This window comes from Sceloporus undulatus, chromosome 1 (genome assembly GCF_019175285.1).
Source record: "Sceloporus undulatus isolate JIND9_A2432 ecotype Alabama chromosome 1, SceUnd_v1.1, whole genome shotgun sequence".
NCBI classification, from domain to species: domain Eukaryota; kingdom Metazoa; phylum Chordata; class Lepidosauria; order Squamata; family Phrynosomatidae; genus Sceloporus; species Sceloporus undulatus.
Window position 1 is genome coordinate 195973309 of NC_056522.1, and position 15107 is coordinate 195988415.

The following is a 15107-nucleotide window of genomic DNA, read 5'->3' on the forward strand; positions in this document are numbered from 1 at the left end:
TCACCTCTTGAACATTCCTGTAATTGTGATCAAGCCTCACTGCTACACTTGTGTCATTTCAGATCTCAAAATGGATAGCTTAGAACAGGCATTAGGGAGATTTTATTTTTTTTATTATTAATTCCAAGAGCCACACACAAACAGTTGAAAGTATATCCATCTACACACCTTTTGAATTATGTCTTTTGGGTGAAAAATGGTTATCTAGTTTTGAAGCTTTTCAAGAAATGTATAAGCAATGATTTCTGCATGTGAGATAGAGTGCACACCTTTTAAGATGACACCCTTAAGCACACATACATGGCAGTACCATATGGAAAGTAGTCATCTTACTTCTAAATATGCTTTGCATATTTTGTATGCTTCATTGCTTTGCCCCATGGGTGAATGATTTACACAACAATCCAACACATCTTTACTCATAAGTACTCGATACTTCTTATTTTTAAGGAACATTTTACACATTACATTTTTGAGCGTACACCTGAAATGTACACTTGCAAATGTAGCATCTGAAGGCCCAGAGGACAGAATCAAAATACAAAACGACCTTAATAAATTAGAAAGCTGGGCCAAAGCTAACAAAATCAATTTCAACACGGAGAAATGTAAGGTACTGTACTTAGGGTGGAAAAATAAAATGTACAGATATAGGATGAGCGACACCTGGCTGAACGAAACTATGTGTCAAAGGGATCTGGGAGTCCAAGTAGACCACAAGTTGAACATGAGTCAACAGTGCGACACGGCAGCTAAAAAGGCCAATGCAATTTTAGGCTGCATCAATAAAAGTATAGTGTCTAGATCAAGGGAAGTAATAGTGCCAATGTATTCTGCTCTGGTCAAGCCCCACAGGGAATATTGTGTCCCGTTCTGGGCACCACAATTAAAAAAGGATGTGGAGAAACTGGAGCATGTCTGAAGGAGGACAGCTAAAATGGTGAAGGATCTGGAAGCCATGGCCTATGAGGAACGACTTAGGGAGCTGGGGATGTTCAGCCTGGAGAAGAGAAGGTTAAGAGGTGATATGTTAGCCCTGTTTAAATATTTGAAGGGATGTCATATTGAGGAGGGAGCAAGCTTGTTTTCTGCTGCTCCAGAGACTAGGATGCAAGCTACAGGAAAAGAGATTCCAGCTCAGCATTAGGAGGAACTTCCTGACAGTAAGGGCTGTTCGACAGTGGAAGACACTCCCTTGGAGTGTAGTGGAGTCTCCTTCCTTGGAGGTCTTTAAGCAGAAGCTAGATGGCCATCTGTTGGGGATGCTTTGATTTGGATTTCCTGCATGGCAGGGGGTTGGACTGGATGGCCCTTGTGGTCTCTTCCAACTCTATGATTCTAAGGCAACAAATTGTGTATTTATGAATCTATTTACCTGACATTTAGAATAGCCCAGTGGTAACCATGCAACCCGGAACACACCCAATCCTGTCTGATTTGGGAAGCTAAGCTGGGTTGAGTGCAATTAATGGCTGGAATCCTACTGGAGTGTTACAATTTCATAGGAGGACTTAGGTTTGCGGGAATAAGAATTGGGAAGTTCCATAACATCCATATCCAGTAGAGGACTGGCATTATGTTACTACATATCACAGCCAGCATGGTATAATGGTTTGAGCATTGGACTCGGCCATAGAAACCTACTGCATGACCTTGGGTAAGTCTCAGTCTCAAATTACAGCATATTGGGTAAACAATATGGGTAGGGTATACAATATAACTGAGTCACATGTGGCTCCAGAAAACCAGCTGACCACCTGATTGTGTCTACACTACATAGTAATAGCTGTGAAATAGTACTGTTGTTGCTGAATCCTACAGAATCCTGCTATGTGAAGTTTGAAAAGGGTTACTTAGACTTCTTAGAGGTCTAGTCCCTTCCTCTGTATTTTGTCTCTAGAACAGCTTTCTTAAATACTGGCCAAACTGATTCTGGTGTGATCTGGCTGGACAATGTGCAGCCAGTTCAGCACCGACGCCACTGTACCCCCTTAGAACAGTTTAAAATAGCTCACTATTTGCTCTGGATCTTCCTGGAAGATTCAGAGCTCTCTGTTGCAGTGCTGAGTTGCTGTTTACAACATGGCCTATTGTGCCTCCCTGCACCAGCACTGCTGCCATACATCCCCCGCTCTCAGGTCAGAACGAGGCACCCAGCCATGTGCTTTATGCTGGGCACCTTGCTCTGACCTCAGAGCAAGTGACATATGGTAGTGAGAGTAGTGCTGGGTGGCACAGCAGGACAAACAGCCGCTCAGCATCTCCTTTTTAACAATGCCCTCAGAGACGTAGTGACTCTTTGGCTGGCAGTTTTGTGGCTCTGTTTCAAATAATTGATACATGGCTATAACTATGAGTGTAATAATCTCCTGGGCCCAGTGTGATCTGCCCTTGTGCAGCAGGATAAGGTTTAGAAGACATCACAAAACATGTTATGCTGTAGTCAAGGCATTAATTCCTTGGATCTTTTGAAGCATTGACAACAAAAAGAACAAGATTACTAGACTCCCTGCTTGAATCACTAGAAAGTCATGGGGCATCTATGTACTTTCTAACCGAGGGATCACCTTTCCTAATTATAATCCAGATAATCTCTTGCTGCAAATTTATACACAGATACATTCTGCTGAAAGAAGAAATTTCTGAGAAAGTTGTATTTTGTTGCATTCTGCCTAACCCATTTATATACAGTATGGATTATTCATGCATATTCACAGATATTCTGGTTGAATATTGTGAGCATCTGATGTAATACAGAAGTCACAGAATTTCACCTAAAATCTTCATCTTTGTGTATGAAACTGAAATTCTTCTGACTGATCTGTTATCTATTTCTCAAGACCAATGGTTCTTGAACTTTGTCCTTATCAAGACCAAATTTGGATATCCTTCTAAAGATGTATGTTCTCTGCTTGCAACAATCAATGCTGATAACTGATCAGCCCTCTTAATACTTTGCCAAGCACAATTCCCATCATCCCTAGACAAACATGGTGTGTTATCTGAGAATGATGGGAACAATAGTCTAATGTATTTTCCCCATAAACAGGCATTTTTTCTTGCCATCATGAACTGTCCAAACCCAGAGCAAATGGGCAACATTATGCTTCAGGCTTTTGATGAAGGATTCAGTTGGCCCCTTCTACAGAAACATGGATTTTCAAAGAAGCTACAAAGTGAGCATAGCAAGGTGTAAGGAAACTTTAAACAAAGAGAAAGAAAAACCTGTCAGAATCTCTACAACATTGGCAATGATGAGATCAAGCCCCAGGATATGCTTTTGCAGCTGCAGATGGACATCAGAAATGACAAGGGCAATGGCAATTTAATCTAATCATTGCTCAATGGCTTCATCAAAAATAACCACAGGCAAGAAGCCCTATTCCATCAAGACTTCATCTCATATTACTACAGAAAGTAACTGCTCATCTAGCCAATGAGATAGAAATTCCAGCCAAGCCTTCCCTAATCTGGCATTGTCCAGACCATGTTAGTCTGCAATTCAAACCATCCTGAAATAGTACAGCCATGCTAACTAGGAATGATAGCAGTTGTAATCTGACAGAGTTAATGTCTTCCAAATAACTTGTTTATACTGTTTTAATACTATTAATAAACATTACATATAAGTTTAATAAAAGAGAGATGGCATGGTATAGTGGTTTGTATGTGGGACTATGACTCTGGAGACCAGGGTTCAATTCCTGCTTGTCCATGAATCTCCTGGCTGACCCTGGGCAAGTCACATTCTATCAACCTCAGAGAAAGGCAAAGGCAAACCCTCTATGAACAAATTTTGCCAAGAAAACCTCATGATAAATTCACCTTAGGGCAGCCATTAATTGGAAACAACTTGAAGGCACACAACATTATACAGTGGGCCCTTCCCTTACGCAGGGATCCATTCTGGACACCCCTCCCCCCGTGTAAAAGAAAAATGGGTATACTCAAGCCCCATTGGAAATAATGAGGCTCGTGCCCACCATGCGGTGGGCACACGCCTCATTATTTCTTCTGAGGTGCACAAGTTTTTTTTCCCAGCACTGCTTCCAGCGTATGCTGGAAGCCACGTATGACGTGCCTGCATATAACGCGGGTGCACTGTAAATTTAATACTACTCTTTTCCCCCAACAACAAAGATAAAAATAAGATCACAGTTCAGGAGGGATACCATCACTCCTTTAGCACTATTACTTTTTAAGTTACTTCTAGTTACATTAGTCTGTAGAATCAGTATGTGAAGAGACCTTGTAGTGCCTTTGAGACTAACTGAAAGAAAGAAGTTGGCAGCATGAGCTTTCATAGATGGAAGTAGATCTAAGTCTATGAAAGCTCATGCTGCCAACTTCTTTCTTTCAATTAGTCTCAGAGGTGCTACAAGACCTCTCTACATACATTTTCTAGTTACATTTGCACATTTGGAATGCACTCAAGTTCCTATGCAGTTGATTGACTTTCCTGCTGCGCCACAGAGAGACAGGAGTTTATCACACGGGAGGAATTTCTCTTAATTTCGAATGAAAAGAAAGTGGGGCCAGAACGCATTCATGTGAATTTGCTAGTTCAGCGAATTTACATGAATTCGAATTGCATTTGAACTGACTTCCCATTACCCGAAAATAGCTTGCCATTGCCTGAAATTGTATGTGGTAGTCTATCACACAATAATGTGAAACCTCATGATTGCGTTCGGATTGTCACTGGATTATACTTTCAATTTCCCTTGTCTGATAAACTCCAGAGAAAGCGTCAGGGAAATGGAATGGCAAACCTCCTCTGAACTAATCCAGCCAGGAAAACCCTATGATAGGGCAGCATTAGGGTTGCCATGAATCAGAAACAACTTTGAAGGTACATGACAACAAACAAACAGTTCCCAGAATTCACTGGTGGGCATGAGTGTGGTCAGTGGGAGATTAAAGGAGTTGTAATCCCAAAGAAGAATTTTTCCAATATCTGAATCACTCACCCACATTGAGGAACTTGAAGCAACAAAAAAATTGGACAAAGCCCTGTTCACCTTGTGTTCAGTGACACATAATGCGCATTCTATTTTTCACTTATAAATTGCATGCATTGCCCTGCACTTTGAACAACAGTACAAACAATGTGTGGTGTTTGTTTGTTTGTTTAATTATTCTAAAATTTGATATTTCATTCATGGCAGCAAACAATCCCCAGTATTGAAACAGTATAACAGCCAATTAAATGCACAGTAAATGCAGCAAAATAAGGAGGAATTCAACTAGTCCAGAGAGGAAGCTTCCTTGAAATGTTCCCATTTACGGGAGAATTATATAGCACTCGGTGTCTTGCTATCAACAACATTTTCACAGGTGTCCTCATAATCGCGGGAAATAGAGAGTTACTTAACCATGAAGAGAGCAGGAAATTATTCTACAGTGGGCACTCCACATTCATTGGTGTTAGAGATGCAGGATCCCTGTGAAAGTGGGAAAACTACATAACACTATTTTTTTTAACCTGAGAGGTCACCCCTCTAGAAATCTCTAGGTCTTCCAGTGCAACTCTGTGGTCAACATCTGATAGAGGTTGACCATAGAATTGTGCTAGAGGACCTATAAATGTCTAGACAAGTGGTCTCTCTAGGAATCTCTATGTCCTCCATCATAATGTCTGGTGAAAGTTGACCATAGGACCTAGAGATTCCTAGAGAGAACATATTAATCAAATCGGTGAATAATCACATCCTCAAAAGCCAACGCCACAAATGTATTTACAAAGCAGAACGATCTATAGAATAGAAAGCTCCCATAATTCAGTGCCAGATAACAAATTCTGCATGAAATTCTCCATGCACAGGCCCATATAAGACAGATTGACTTAATACACAAGGGCTGTGTTAATTGCTACAGGAAAGATGCAAAACACTGTGCCAATCAGTATGGGGAATGAAAATAGGCTTATTTGCTTGATATGAAATGCTTTGCAGTCATTCATAATTACCCCTCAATACAAAGCAATTTTATGATTTAAAAGAATCCCTTAATTTCTAAAGAGGCCTGGCAGCGTACCAGCAATCAACAAACATCTTGGCAGCCATTCAGACAGCCTCCGTCAATGGCTCCTGTAATTCCATCTCATTATCATGTTTACAGGCATGTTGAACAGGAATCAGGTACCTTCTGAAGACAAGGTGGAGAAAATCAAATGCACCACCATGAAGAGACCTGCTTTTCCTGTGAAGACATCTTTGTGGAGGCCTCTGGAGAGACTTTGTGTTTGCTTTTCCATGGGTTTTTCCCCTTGTTGCCTAACTGCATGCTAGAGAAAATATCCTACATCTTGCAACACTATCTTAATATTTGTTTTATTTACCAACTAGACAAAGTACCCAACACAAAGCCCTTAGTCCTTCACCCACCCTAGTGCCTCTTCTCTGCTTCTTTTCTATTTCTGCTTTCATTTCTATCAACAGTGGTGTCACTAGAGCTGGCGTCACCCATGCAGTAACTCATAATGTAACCACCCTACTGACCACTTCCCATACCACACCATACAGAATCCTTAGTAATGTTTTTTGGACTAATGTTAGTCATAAATTGTCATTCCCATACATCGCTGAATGTAAAGGTAATAGTTGTGACATAAACAACTAGCAAAATTAAAATTATACTTCTAAATTACAAGATCATATGCAGAGCCTAAATGTATTTACATCTACAAAGTTTCATGTGGTTAAAGAAAACCCTAGGAAATTCATGGAGTTGTCATACATAAGTCAACAGGTGACTTGAAGATATATACACAGAGAGAGTGGTATTGTGATTTGGTTGTGGATACCAAAATTTGTGGACACTCGAGTCCTATTATATACAGTGGCATAGTAAAACGGGGTCCTTTATATAAAATAGCAAAAATCAAGGTTTGCTGTTTGGAATTTTTGAGGGGAAATATTTTCAAGGTGTGGACGGTTGAATCTGCGGATGCAGAATCCATGGATACAGAGGGCCAACTGTAAACAAATTCTAGAACCATGTATATGTGAGATATCTGCATGTGACATGAAAGTCATGCTTTTAAGTATATTTTTAACCCTATGTATACACCTTTGGAAACTGCAATTAGCTCTAAATGTCCTGCTGTGCTATATATATACTCTGTGGCTGTGTGTGTGGGTGTGTGTATACATATATACCTATAAATTGACAGATCAATAGGGTAATGTGTTCAAACTTGAAAGATCATGTAACCTAGGCAAGGGGGAACTATGGGCTGCAAGCAGCCCCTGGGTCTAATTCGTGTATCCCTGAAGATGGTCGCATCCTTCCCCCAAACCCACGCAATCCGAAACAAATGGCTACCAATTTTCAGACAATTTTTCTCTGGCCAAAACAATCTAAATGCAGCCACAAATGTCATTTATTTCTCCCACCTTTCAGAGCCCCCCAAACCACAAAAAAGTGTGGCCCCAAATCATATTGATGGCCAAAATGCACCAGCATAGCCCATGATGTAGCATTGGTGAAAACTGGCTCCCATTCCTTCTGCAACTGCAATGTAACAAATACATTTGATTTGCACACATACATCAGTTTCTTCCTGTGTAGCTTTGTGAGCAGCTCTTACTAAGATGTGCTTTTAGATACTTTCAGGCAACGATCTTAGAAAACAGCAAACTATAGAATGGATTGCCCTGATATTCTTCTTTTTTGTATTTCCCATGCATCACATTATTTGGGCAGCTCTATACCCAGATGTAGCTATGTACATTTCAAAACCAGTGCCAGAGGAGTTACATTCCTGTCATTCAAAGAGACAAGGCATTGAAGTTAGCTCAAAAGAAGCACACATATCCCTCGGGCAGTGTGTTTGGGCATGCACATTGATTTTATTATCTTTGTTCTTAACAGAGACAGTTTGTTTGTGTCTTCAATTATTCTCACTCTGGACTGGTCCATGGAGGGGCTTTTATTCCACTGTGAGCTTGTCCCTTACTATACATGTGTATCAATTTTAAAAAGTTATATAAACATTTGTTAGAGGTGCTCACCCCAGAGTGAATTATCCTTATAAGCAAAGATGTGTTTAGAAGTTTAACAGATAAATTTAACTGCTAGTGGATTCTGTGTTCAAACAATTCCACATTAGCAGGCTCCCTTCTGTTCAGCAAATTCCTGCAGAGGAGGAAGAGTTGTCCCAGAACTAAACTGCATGGTACGTTAAAATATATAGCATGCCATTACATTAATTCATTTTTGCTTTTAGTTTTATGGAAGCACATGGGGCTCTGCTCTTGTTCAGGACCAATACAGTACACAGAGATTTAAAGCTCCTCCTCCAAGTCCCAGCTACCTGTTCTCAAATTTTTGCTCATCTAGGAACTATTAACTGAACAAAATTAATTTCAATAGGGACAAGGTTCAGGCAGAAAAAAAATGAAATGCACAGGTATAGGATGGTGACACCTGAATCGACACCAGTACATACAAAAGGGACCTAGGAGTCTCAGTAGACCACAAACTGAACATCAGTCAACAGAGTGATGCAGCAGCTAAAAAAGGCAAATATGATACTAGGCTAAGTGTCTAGATTGAGCAAAGTAATAGTACTACCCAGTTCTGCTTTGATTGAAGCTCACCTTGACATTCACAATTTACATTACCATTCAAAAAGGACATTGACGAGCTGAGGCATGTCCAGAGGAGGGTAACCAAAATGGTGAAAGGTCTGGAAACCATGCCCTATAGAGGAGCAGCTTAGGGACCTGGGTATGTTTAACTTGGAGAAAATAAGGTTATGGGGTGACTTAAACGTTGTTGTTGTTGTTGTTCTGTGCCTTCAATCCATTTCCAACTTATGACAACCCTAAGGCAAACCTATCATGGGCATTTCTTGGTGAGATTTATTCAGGGAAGGTTTGCCCCCATGTTTAAATATTTGAATGGATGTCATATTGAGAATGGAGCAAACATGTTTTCTGCTGCTCTAGAGACTAGGACCTGGAGTAATCGACAGGAAAAGAGATTTCCTATTCCCCACCACCACTCCCTTCTCCTTTTGTGTCGTGTCTTTTTAGATTGTAAGCCTCAGGGCAGGGAACTGTCTGACTAAAAGATTGTATGTACAGTGCTGTGTAAATTTACAACGCTTTATAAATAAAGGTTAATAATAATAATAATAATAATAATAACAACAACCTAAACATTAAGAACTTTCTGACAGAGCTATTCGACAGAGGAACACACTCCCTGAGAGTGTAGTGGAGACTCCTTTGGAGGTTTTAAACACAGGCTGGATGCCCATCTATCAGGAGTGTTTTCATTGTGTATTCCTGCATGACAGGGGTTGGTCTGAATGGCCCTTGTGGTCTCTTCCAGCTCTATGATCCTATGCTTCTCTCTCTCTCTCTCTCTCTCTCTCTCTTTTTCTCCCCAACTTGGGGTGGGGAATATGTACTTTAAAAAGCCTTCATTGACTGCTTTTTCTCCTCTTAAGATATTTATATACAAGCATCCCTCAGTCAACAAAGCCTCTGAGAAAGAAAAGTCACCTAACCACATTTATGCATTCCTCCCTGGCTAGACCTGGTCCAAGACATTTGGTTGAGTGAGGTGGAGTAGAAAATGGTGCCTCTTGCTCATCTGTGGCAAGGTATTTGGTTATATGGGACAGAAAACCTTACAGTTAGGACTACCTAAGGGGTGTGTGAGGTCTGGGTCAACAAGGATTTGGGGGTCCTGCTACTATCCCTTACAGTAGGGTTGGGCAACTGTGGGAGGCTACGGGGGTGCCTTAGCCACTAATTTGATATATGGTGCTGGAAAAGAGTTCTGACAATACCATGGATGGCCAAAAAGATAACAGATCAAACCTGAACTCTCCCTGGAAGCCAAGATGACTAAACTGAGGCTATTGTACTTCAGCCACATCATGAGTTGACTCACTAAAAAGATGATAATGCTAGGAAAGATGGAGACAAGTAACAAGAGAGGAAGGCCAGATGGTTAGACTCAATCAGAGAAGCCACAGGCCTGATCCTGCAAGACCTAAGCAGTGCAGTTGAGAAGGGCTTCAAGGTGCTTTATTCACAGGATCACCAAGAGACAAAGTCAACTTGAATGTAGTTTATGATGACGTAAGGGGCAAGCAAAGAGGTCTCTTTCAAGCTGTCTTCAGCTCTCTGAAGAAACCATCATCTGTCCCCAGCTGTGAAATTTCATTTGCTGCCTGCCAAGATGCAACAGCTTTTGGGACACATCAACAGTCTCTTCTATTTCATTTTTCAAACAAATCCTTTGTAATCAATAGAGCTGGTAGTGAATATACCAGCATATATAAGTCAAAGTTAAAAGATAAATTGATTTCAACAAGTCACTGCTTAAGCCTTGGATTCCACTGCCCTTTAGAAGTGTTGAAATACAAAACCACATTAAGACCATCTCAAGTCCAACTCTACTACAGAGCTCAGAATGTTTTTAGGTTTTTTTAAAAATGAATTTATTGTGTAGCTTTTTGCAAAGCTGCCAAAGGAAATTAACTGTCAATGAACATTATCACAAATAATTAGCAATCCTTTCCATTGCTCATTCCATTTCTTGTAACTTTTCTGTAACTTTTGGGGAGAGGGGGGCAGGGCCTAGAAATGGTACTTATCACCAAAAATGTATCACATCATTTCCATTCATGATACTTTTGAAATGTAAATTTATTATAATGCCCCCTTCCTCACCAACCTTTGCCGCTTCCAAGTTTGCTCTATCATGTGGCAAACTAAGGCAAAAGAGCCAGGCCACAGATCTTGAGAGACCGTGGTGCCCTCTGACCAGGCATTCCTCCTTGGTTCCATTTCTTTCTCTTGGGGGGCAGAGGTGTGTGTGTTCTTCATCCCCTAAACTCATCTGCTGTCTTCAAGTATAGTACAGGGTCCTCCCATTGCCCATATCTAAGATTCAATTGCTAGGACATGAAATAGAGTGGGCACCATCTTGTTCTTTGCCTCAGGCAGCCAGATATCTTGGGCCAGCCTTGGGCTATTTCCATCTGAAATGTGAGACAGGCATCAAGGAAAGTAAAAATATTAACACAAATCCAGAATTTTTTCTATGCTAGCCTTTGTATTGAAATTGTGAGTCTTAAAATACCATGAGATGTCAGAAACTCACTTGATAAAATGATCTTGGAATGTATCCGCTGTGTGTTATTGAAAGAAAGTCAAAAGGTGCTTGCTTATTTATACCCTGACAAATATGTATAACGCTTCATAATAGGCATCAGGCAAATATATTTTACTTCCATTTTCAAGAGCGGAAGAAAAGACAACCCAGTTTTTACAAACCTGGCAATGTTAATAAATTGTTAGGAAAGGAGGTATCTTTCACTTCAGCTTATAAAGCAGATGATACTGTGAAACTATTAGATAGCAGTATTTCTTGAGTGCTTTAAGACATCAAAATGGTGTGTTTGCTGCGCTTCTTCGCTTGTCCAAATTGGACTGTTTACTCAAAGTATATACACAGCTCTTATTCCGCTAAGCCAAAGAAGAAAATTATGACTCTAGCTGAGTTTTCACCCATCCTATAAACATAGATCAAAATCAGTTCTGCAGTGCGCTGACACACTTGGGGTGAAATGTGCTGGTTGAAATAATAAACCTTTGTTTAAAATACTGAAAGAGAAATTGCTGCCAACACAGACACCATATTAGGTAGTTTCTGGGAGGAAAATTATATATGTAGTCTTGGGGAACAGATGCCGTAGTGAATTATTCACTGCGTATACATTTCCCCAGCATACATCAGGCAGGCCATTTTAAACCATGCCATAAAAGGGACAAATGGCACATTTTCATTGTAACACAGATACTAACAAAATTCTAGGTAACTCACAACTGCCAGCTTCCATTTCTTTTAACTTGCAATGGAGCGGGAGAGGGGTAATAACTGACCACAAGTTGGATTCCAGCAAGGAATCTTGCTTTATCATTCCAGTTCCTTCTGGGTATTTTTGACATATTCACTAGGACTATTCCTTTTACCTAAAATCTATACAACATGATGCCTATTGGATTTTAGATGATGCCCGTGTTTTCGCACAGGACTGAATTAGAGTGCACAGATTTGATTAGAGCCAGTCCTGGCATACTTCCATGAACTATGTCCAGCAACAAACCTCCTCCTGCAACACCATTGCAGGACTTAATCACATCAACCATACCTCTGAGGACTCTTTCGTCTGCTCATCTTCCAGCATGACTCAGACCATCACCTGCCAACAATAGCCTTCTACTGCTGCCTACTTGACAAGAAAACTCCATTACAGGTTCACTTTAGAGTTGCCTTAAATCGGAAGCAACTTGAAGGCACATAGCAACAGCAACAGGTTCATTAAAGCTCATCTCGAACAATAATATTCTAAACCAGAAAATAAAATCAATAAATTATTTATTTATTTATTTTGCTGCCTTCCTCTTGGAAAGATGGGTCACAGATAAAAGCACTTAAAGACTTGATAATAAAATTTAAAATATAAATTACAGGAGGAGGATGGTAGTGACTCACAATCTCTCCCATTCTTCAACTGCCACCCAGAAAAACTGCACTAGCGTCCACAGAGGCACCTGCCTTCAGTCCTAAAGGGTCTGAAGGCAGAGCTTATCTCTGAAGGCCTTTTGCTAGGCAAACCCCCCTTCCCATTCCATTCCTCCACTCTAGAAGGGTTTACTATTGTGTGTGTTTCTTTCCTTATCACTTCTTTTGTGTCTAATCTATGAAAGCCAGCCATCAGAAAACCATAGGACTTATTTCCTCTAGTCTCAACCTTCTTCTCTTGAGGCCCTCCTGTCTTGTTCTATTGGCAGAGAGGGAAAACCTCTCTTAAAAATTCTAATGATCCCAAATAACTAATCCATTAAAGTGTAGGAGTAACTGCATTTTAAATTAATTGGTCTATGGAATTCAGCCAAAATGAGGAAATTCAGGCCATTTAACAAATTCATTTAATTAGCCTTTAAAGCATTGGTGGGGTGGCATCTATTCATCTGCTTCAGGTGGTAAGATGCCTTGGGTTGGCCCTAAGTCCTAAACTGATTCAGACTTAATTGAGACTCTGGGGCTCTTTTATTCCCTACCTACCAGTATTACATTAGACAGTCCTAGCTAGAAACACAGCACTTTTACTGTGACTACTGTTGTGAATGCTCAGTTTGCTTATATCCTTTATACATTTGCATAGACAGATCACATACTTAGTGCTGAATTGGCCTTTTGTAGACATTTGTAACCCTGTAAATGTGTCTACATTCACCAAGGGAATGTGCTGGATGCAATGGACAACAATCCACTGGCTAACAGCCTACCAGTCTTTAAAGTGCCAGAGGATTTTGCTCTGTTTTGTTGCAAGAGTGTAGCATGACTGCCATTCTGGTTTCAGGATGGGAGGGTACTGATTATGTAATATATAAACAGGGACGTAGCCAAGGGGGGGATCTTGAGGTCCGGACCCCCCGCTCCATTAGAAAAATGAATGGTGTGTGCTGCTGCGCCACTGCACCCAAGCTCCATTATAATGGTGGCACTTAGTCTGGACCCACCCACCCCTTTCCTAAAATCCTGCCTACGTCCCTGATGTAAATATTCATATCCTGCCCTATATCATAAGATCTATGGGTATCTTAGAATCATACAGTTGGAAGAGACCACAAGGGTCATCCAGCCCAACCCTTTGCCATGCAGGAAATCTCAGTCAAAGCATCCCTGACAGATAGCCATCCAGCCTCTGCTTAAAGACCTCCAAATAAGGAGACTCCATCACACTCTGAGGGAGTGTGTTCCACTGTCGAACAGCTCTTGCTGTCAGGAAGTTCCTCCTTATGTTGAGGTGGAATCTCTTTTCCTGGAGCTTGTATCCATTGTTCCATGTTCTACTCTCTGGAGCAGCAGAAAACAAGCTTGCGCCATCCTCAATGTGACACCCCTTCAAATACTTGGGTGTTAGGCATTAGGCTCTCACCAGCCCTCTGCTCAGTGAGTGCACTCATTTCTTCCTCCTTGCCATTTTGGTTTCCGTTCCTTTGAGCTCAAGTGGCACCACTTTCCAGTGAGAGAAGAAAAGGCACACAAAAGACAGTACTGTTCAACTTGTTCCTCTCATTGCTCACTTGCTTGCAACACCAATGTAGGAGGCTCCAGAGACTGGCAATAGCTCCCTTGCAGAATTGGGGGCCTTAACAGGTGTCTGATGAAACTGAACCATAGATTCCAGCTCTTTTTCATTGTCTCTGTTTTCTGCAATGAGACTGAAATTCTAAATTTGTCATAGATATGATCTGGCAGAGAAGACATCACTCACCTGAAGTAACACTATTGGGGAGGGGGACAGAATTGATAAGGTTAGGTATAACCTCTGCTCTATAAAAGACTACCTTTGAAAGGCATTGAATCTACATTTGCATCAAAGCTGACAGCAAGCGGGCAACAAAAACGTAGAGGGCAGAAATTAGAGAAAATGTTTTTACCAGCTAAACACGAATGTAGAATAAAGAATAGCATAAGCAATGTGATGTAGTTTGAAAATGGTTTGGCTGTTATACATGGTACTCTTGTTTCTTCTTATCCAGAGTTTGCTACATCTGTAAAAGTACCTGTAAAAGAGAGACAGCATGATGTAGTAGTTTGAGCATTGAACTAGGACTCAGGAGAACAGGGTTCAAATCTCTGCTGGGTCATGCAAATCCACTGGGTCACCTTGGGCAAGTCACACTCTTTTAGCTTCAAAGCAAGCCAAAAGCAAACCCTCTGAACAAATCTTGCCAAGAAAACTCTGTGATAGATTCACCTTAGGGTCAACCGAAGTCCAAAATGACTTGAAGAGACACAATATCAGAAAGTATCTAATTTCCTGCCCAGAAAAGCTACTGTATTTTAGCACTTGCTAGGCAGACAGCTAAATTCTCATCTATCACCACTCTGAAACTCTCATTAAAATAAGGCCAAGCTTACCTGTAACATCATTAATGAATTCTAATCCAGTGATTACTCAGAATTCTATTAATTATCGCTAATCCAGTGATTATGTGGTGTTATATTCAGGAACAGGAACGTAATAAAAGGACAGTAAAGAGGCAGCTTATGTACACACTTGCAGT